Here is an 8,111-nt window from a genome sequence, read left to right as displayed (position 1 = left end):
GACTTATATTTCATCAGATAGACATATCCATATCAGGATAGGTCATCTGTGAAAGTTATGAAGTAGAAATATCTACCTCTAGCACTGGTGCTCATGGGCCCGCATACATCTGTATGTACTAGGCCCAAGAGCTCAGTAGCTCTCTCACCTTTTTCAGTAAAAGGTGACTTGGTCATTTTATCAAGAAGACAGGACTCATAGGTTGGAAGTGATTCACAATCACTGACTTTGAAGATTTTCTCTTGAGTCAACCTGTTTATTCTGTACTTGTTTATATGACCTAGCCTCCAATGCCATAAATAGATATCTGACACACTATCTAATCTAGGGTACTTGCCAGTAGAATAGACTCTTATCAGGCTTGATCTTTTTGGTCTGGCTCTGCACAGATATCCCAGCCTGAACTTGCACCTTCTTTACTTTCTTCTTCTTGTTCTTCTTCCCTTTTTTAAAAGGTCGAGAACTAGAAGACGAACCTCCCACTAAGTTCACCGACTCCTTGTGAAGTTGGTGATCCTTCTCAAAGTTCTGAAGCAACCTCAGTAACCCATGGTAGTTTACTTCAGGCTTTGTCATTCTATAATGAGTGAGGAATGGGAGATAAGACTTGGGCAGCGAGTTCAGTATTGCATCTTTCTCAAGCTGCTCATGCAAGGGAAAGTCGAGCTCGCTCAATCATTCCATCAGCTCGATCATGTACAATACATGATCAGTGACAGAGGCACCATCCCGTATTTTGGCATTGAAGATGACACAACTAGTCTTGTGCCTCTCTACGTCATCGGGTGTGCCAAAGGCATCCTCCAATACTTGAAGCATATCCTTTGACTGAGCCATCTCGAATCTGCGACTGAACTCATCGCTCATAGCAGCCAGCATGATACAGTGCATCGTGGTCTGGTCACTGAGCCACTTCTGGTAAGTATCTCTGACTGTTCCACGTGCATTGACAGCTGGCTCCTCAGGTGCAGGATCCATTATCACATATAGGATCCGTTCATGCTTCAGGACTATCTTCAACTTTTGGTACCAGCTACCGAAGTTGGATCCCACCAACTTATCATTGTCCAACAATGATCGGAGCAATAGGGAAGTGGCCATATTTGCACAAAGAAGAACCATAACCTAATTAGTAATTGATTCATTAAACCTAAAGATTTGGACTTTAATCAAAAGGTTTCTCCCACTATTTTATTCGAATTGATAGTCTCTACCTCCAATTCGAGGAATTACCCTAATTTCTTAGTGGGTACTAGAATCCACTTAGACTGCACACAAGCCCAACTTTGGTTGGCCAACCCATGTACATTTAAGGGTAGGTTCATAACCAATTGTTTCTCTAAATAATTTCTAGTAATTTTAATTTTGCCCCAGAAACCTAATCAGTAGGCTTTGGCCTCCACTGTAAGGATCCGGTTAGGTCCAACCATTAACATGATCATACTTGGTGTATCTAACCAACGAATGATTAAGCCCAACTTTGGTTGGCTCACCTAACCACCATTAGAGAGACACTTCCAAGTCGTCATATGATGAGTGATAATTCCATTAGTCAACAAGCACCAGGCCTTTGGGTCTGCAATGATTATTGAGTTAATGGACTCATTATCAAATACCTTAATGGGAGGCTATGACTAAGTTATCTCCATAACTTTATCATTTTAAGGACCTAATAATTTTAGAAGATTTAAATAATATAGAGGATGAGGTCAGATGAACCAGCTTATCATGATCCTCCCACTGGTTTCACCAAGTCAGCTTAAGGGAGACCAGGACTGGTCTTGGAGTACCTAAATCAGTCACACTGATTTACCTAGCTGACATGGGTCAGCTCGAATAGTCAAGTGATCCGATCAAGACATAATTTCACCAAGAGGCCAGGTAAGTTCGATCAGTGGGAGGGTCTGCCAAAGCTTGCTTTAGACACCATCAGAAATGGCCAGGTAAGCGGGCTCCCAATTAAAAACTGTTGGAAAATGTGTCCCAAAAAGCCAATCGTCAAGCTGTTGACGGTTGAGCAACCAAGTATTGTAATTGATTTGTTAATAAATAAAATATATTTGGCATTTTCATCATAAGCTTTCATCTTCTAATGAACTCCGTTGTTATGATGAAGTCCTTAGGACTATTTAGATTCGATAAAGAGAAGATTTATCGATTAGTCCTTAAAACTGTTCACGACCAAATGATAGGCTGTTAATAAGGACGACAGCTTCTATCGAGCATAGGTCGCTGTAGGCCATATGGGTTGGTTGTCCTCTTAACCAAAGAGTGTGGAGACACTGGTATGGCATACAGGTGAGATGTAAGGGTACATCATCATTGAACGTGACCAACTCCAGAGCATTCTGCTGTCGAGAATGTCTCTGATGGGATATAGGTATAAGTGTCCCTTAGACTTGAGATCGCCTCAGTGACTTGCAAGCAACTCACTGTGCTTTGGTACTGGACTAACTGAATTTCTAATTCAGGGATGGAAGGCTTCTGGGCACAGTCAAGTACTTGCAAAGTCAGAGTATGATCGAGATGGGATTGACCACTCCAAGAGTTGGAGAAGAATGAGTCGCTGTATTTCAATTTAGCAAAATCTTGGCCAGGGTAATCCATCAGATGGATTTGATATTTTGAAATACAATGTGGACAACCTGATCAGAGTTGACAGTTGAACTCTGGGGTGTCCTATGATCATTTTGATCAAGGGGATGAATTATATGAAAACTATATCTGCATGGGTTCTAAGGATGTTGTTCTACACATTCGACCTATCCGATCGTCGGGTACCATTGCTAGATGGTCACTTCGATTGGTATAGAAATTTGTTCCTATGCTACCGGCTTAGGTTCGGACCTATGAGGTCACACACATTAGAGTTCATGATCCGATCAGATGGTTGATCAACGATTAAGAATCGTTCTAGGGTTAGATGATCAATACGATTGATATTTAACCCAGTGCAAGTGTTGCAGGAGGATCGATTAGCAATTCGATTGCTAATTGGCTTAATTTGATTAAGTCAATGGGCTGAGATTAAGTCTAATTAAATATTATTTAATTAAATTTAGTTTGGGCTTGATTGGATCAAGTCCAATTGGTTTATTGGATAAGCCAAGTGCAAGGAAAGACTAGTCCTAGTTCAACTAGGACTTGGGTCAATCTAATTTCTAATTTTATTAAAAAATTAAATTAGATTTAAATCTAATTTAATCTGATTAAATTAGGTTCTTAATTAGGTTAAGACCTATTTTAATTAGGTTGATCTAATTTTGATTTGATTTAGTTTGGGAAACCAAATTAAAATAAGTCATGAGACAGAATCCTAGTAGGACTAGGATTCCACCTTGCGCCACATAAGCCTTCTCCACGCCCTCTCTCTTATTCAACGCCAATCTCTACTTATTTTGTGTGACAAAAGCCCTCTCCCAGATCTCTCCCACGTTCACAAAAGGTCTCCTCTCTTCTTTCTTACATGGAAGGTGGTTTGGATCAAATCTAAAAGGAATAAGTTTGGATTTTGAATTCTATGAGATAGAGTTTTAGAAATCCAAAACTCTTTCAATTTTGCACCGAATTTATCGAAATTTTTTTTGGAATTTTTATGGCCTTTAGGGTTTACATTTTAAACCCTTTGTTGGTGATCCATGTACGAAAATATGGAGGAGATGCTCAAGAGTTGGGCATCCCTTAACTTGCCATGTTTGGATAAGCCTTGACTAGGTGTTTGACCTAGACAAGGACTCTATCATATCTCTCTATATAAGATGATTTTTCTTGTGAAATTTTAGGAGAAGTCAGAGATTTGAGATTCCTTTGTTCCATCCAAAAATCAAAGAGAAATACCTTTGGGTCATGGATATATAAAAGATGCAAGTTAGGGCGTTTGGAGAGAAAAATGTGAAGAAGAAGAGGGTCTTCTTCTAGGGTTTTTGTTTTCATATCTTTCCTCCCTCCATCTTGAGTTTCCTGAGAGTGTCTCAGATCTGAAACTCCTCCTTCTACTTTCCATCATTGGAAGAGTCCAAATCAAGAAGAAGGAGGCACCTGATCAACCATCAAAGAAGGATCAGCGCAGTACTAGCATACTGTGCTGATTTCCTGAAGCAGGACTTCTGATCGAGATTCGTGGGCTCGTGTGGACGACTCCTAGAGGCCGGATGCATGTGCGGCTTGCAACATCATCCTCAAGCCCAGATCAGCAAGGTTAGAATGTCTAACTTGCAAGGTAATAGATCTGATCTATTGTTTAATACATACATTAGATGTAGTATAGAAACATGTTGATATGATCAACATGTAGTTCATGCTATATTTTAATTTCTGATTTAATGCCATGTAATAATCATGTAATAGGATCTTAGATCTAGAGATTTTCTGATCTTAGAAAATAAATTTTGATTTATTTTAGTCTTCCGCTGTATGATCTTGAAAAAGTTTCAAGATCTAACCCTCTTTTTCAAGATCTAACCCTGAAACCCTAGATCTGGTTCCTTCAAAAACCACCGGTCTGGTTTACCTTAGACACCAACTGGTTTAATTAGTTTCGATTAGATCAACCTAACAGTTCGTGCTAGACCGCTTAGCCAAGAATCAAGTCCATTTGGTTCTCGTTAAAGACATGGACTTGACCAACTACAACTATTGTAATTGATCTAGAGAATCCTTGACCTAATCTAAGACAACAATTGATTAGATTTAGTCAATTCTCTAATTAAGTCAATCTTCAATCTAACCATAGGTCTAACCCAATTAATAGACCTAATTCCCACTAACCCATTAACCCAATGTGTTATGGTTTATGTCTTAGGTTCTTCAATTCACAATCCTAGAACCTAATCAAACAACTTCTTAATTCTTAATTAAGTTTTGGGCTGAGGGTTGGGTTCGACTTTTCAAAAAATAATTTTTATATTTGTAAAATAATTTTATAATATGATTCTACCAACCATATTGCATGTTTGATTCATAATCAAGATGCAAGTGAAATAAACATGAAACTACTTTAGATCTAATCTAAACAGATTCATGTAATTGAAATAATTTCAACTTTAAATAATTTCTTTGCACAAAAAAATATTAACAAAGAGATTTTATTTCAGATTTAAATATCTTTTAAATCTAATAAATCATAAATTTAATCTAGATCATATCTGATAAATTTATGATTAAAGATAGATCTATACAAACTAGGACAACCTTTGCACTGTAAGGGGTAAACCTTACAGCAGGACAACCTTGCAGTTTGTGATTGATCTAAAATTTTAATTTCAGATTTAATAATCAGATTATAAATTAGATCTAATCTAAAAAATAATCTAAGCATGTACAAATAATCATGTAATAAAGAACCTAGGCTCTGATACCAATTGTAGGAACCTTATCTAGGGTTTCAGGGTTAGATCTTGAAACTTTTTCAAGATCATACAGTGGAAGACTAAAATAAATCAAAATTTATTTTTTAAAATCAAAAAATCCCTAGATCTAAGATCCTATTACATGATTATTATATAGTATTAAATCAAAAATTAAAATATATAAATATAGCATAAACTACATGTTGATCATATCAACATGTTTCTATACTACATCTAATGTATGTATTAAACAATAGATCAGATCTATTACCTTGCAAGTTAGACATTCTAACCTTGTTGATCTGGGCTTGAGGATGATGTTGCAAGCCACACATGCGTCCGGCCTCTAGGAGTCGTCCACACGAGCCCACGAATCTCGATCAGAAGTCCTGCTTCAGGAAATCAACACAGTATGCTAGTACTGCACTGATCCTTCTTTGATGGTTGATCAGGTGCCTCCTTCTTCTTGATTTGGACTCTTCCAAAGATGGAAAGTAGAAGGAGAAGTTTCAGATCTAAGATGCTCTCAGAAAACTCAAGATGGAGGGAGGAAAGATATGAAAACAAAAACCCTAGAAGAAGACCCTCTTCTTCTTCACATTTTTCTCTCTAGACACCCAAACTTGCATCTTTTATATCTCCATGACCCAAAGGTATTTCTCTCTGATTTTTGGATGCACAAAGGTCTCTAAAATATCTGACTTTTCCTAAAATTTCATGAAGAAACTCATCTTATATAGAGAGATATGATAGAGTCCTTGTCTAGGTCAAACACCTAGTCAAGGCTTATCCAAACATGGCAAGTTAAGGGACGCCCAACTCTTGAGCATATCCTTCATATTTTCATGCATGGATCACAAAAAAAGGGTGAACAATGTATACCCTAAAACCATAAAAATTCTAAAAAAAATTTGGATAAATTCGATACAAAATTGAAAGAGTTTTGGATTTCTAAAACTCTATCTCATAGAATTCGAAATCCAAACTTATTCCTTTTAGATTTGATCCAAACCACCTTCCATGTAAGAAAGAAGAGAGGAGACCTTTTGTGAATGTGGGAGAGATCTGAGAGAGGGCTTTTGTCACACAAAATAAGTAGAGATTGGCGTTGAATAAGAGAGAGGGCGTGGAGAAGGCTTATGTGGCGCAAGGTGGAATCCTAGTCTTACTAGGATTCTGTCTTATGACTTGTTTTAATTTGGTTTTCCAAACCAAATCAAATCAAAATTAGATTAACCCAATTAAAATATGTCTTAACCTAATTAAGAACCTAATTTAATCAGATTAAATTAGATTTAAATCTGATTTAATTTTTTAATCAAATTAGAAATTAGATTGACCCAAGTCCTAGTTGAACTAGGACTAGTTTTTCCTTGCACTTGGCTTATCCAATAAACCAATTGGACTTGATCCAATCAAGTCCAAACTAAATCTAATTAAATTATATTTAATTAGACTTAATCTCAGTCCATTGGCTTAATCAAATTAAGCCAATCAGCAATCGAATTGCTAATAGATCCTCCTGCAACACTTGCACTGGGTTAATTGTCAATCGTATTGATCATTTAACCCTAAAATGATTCTTAATCATTGATCAACCATCTTTTCAGATCATGAACTCTAATGTGTGTGACCTCACAGGTCCAAACCTAAGCTGGTAGCATAGGAACAAATTCCTATACCAATCGAAGTGATCATCTAGCAATGGTACCCGACGATCGAATAGGTCGAATGTGTAGAACAACATCCTTAGAACCCATGTAGATATAGTTTTCATATAATTCATCCCCTTAACTAAAATGATCATAGGACACCCCAGAGTTCAACTGTCAACTCTGATCAGGTTGTCCACATTGTATTTCAAAATATCAAATCCATCTGATGGATTACCCTGGCCAAGGTTTTACTAAATTGAAATACAGCGACTCATTCTTCTCCAACTCTTGGAGTGGTCAATTCTATCTCGATCACACTCTGACTTTGCAAGTACTTGACTGTACCCAGAAGCCTTCCATCTCTGAATTAAAAATTCAGTTAGTCCAGTACCAAAGCACAGTGAGTTGCTTGCAAGTCACTGAGGCGATCTCAAGTCTAAGGGACACTTATACCTATATCCCATCAGAGACATTCTCGACAGTAGAATACTCTGGAGTTGATCACGTTTAATGATGATGTACCCTTACATCTCACCTGTATGCCATACCAGTGTCTCCACACTCCTTGGTTAAGAGGACAATCAACCCATATGGCCTACAGTGACCTATGCTCGATAGAAGCTGTTGTCCTTATTAATAGCCTATCATTTGATCGTGAACAGTTTTAAGGACTAATCGATAAATTCTCTCTTTATCAAACTTAAATAGTCCTAAGGACTTCATCATAACAACGGAGTTCATTAGAAGATGAAAGCTTATGATGAAGATGCCAAATATATTTTATTTATTAACAAATCAATTACAATACTTGGTTGCTCAACCGTCAACAGCTTGACGATTGGCTTTTTGGGACATATTTCCCAACAAACTTATCCCGCTGAAAATATCAAGGCAGAACGCGCAATATCCCTCACAAGATTTTACATTATTTTCCTTTGAAACCAAGACTCCAGAGGTTGTATATGTCTAAAATCACTGCAAAGGACATGAGATGGCATGAGGAGAAAAGGATAAATGATGGCATATTAAGACATCCAGCTGACTCATTCGCTTGGAAATCCTTTGATGATAAGTACAAGTCCTTTTCTGCAGATCCTCGGAGTGTTAG

The sequence above is a fragment of the Elaeis guineensis genome, chromosome 9 (assembly GCF_000442705.2).
Source record: "Elaeis guineensis isolate ETL-2024a chromosome 9, EG11, whole genome shotgun sequence".
NCBI classification, from domain to species: Eukaryota; Viridiplantae; Streptophyta; class Magnoliopsida; order Arecales; family Arecaceae; genus Elaeis; species Elaeis guineensis.
The sequence above is the reverse complement of the archived record's forward strand: the minus strand, read 5'-3'. Positions refer to the sequence as shown.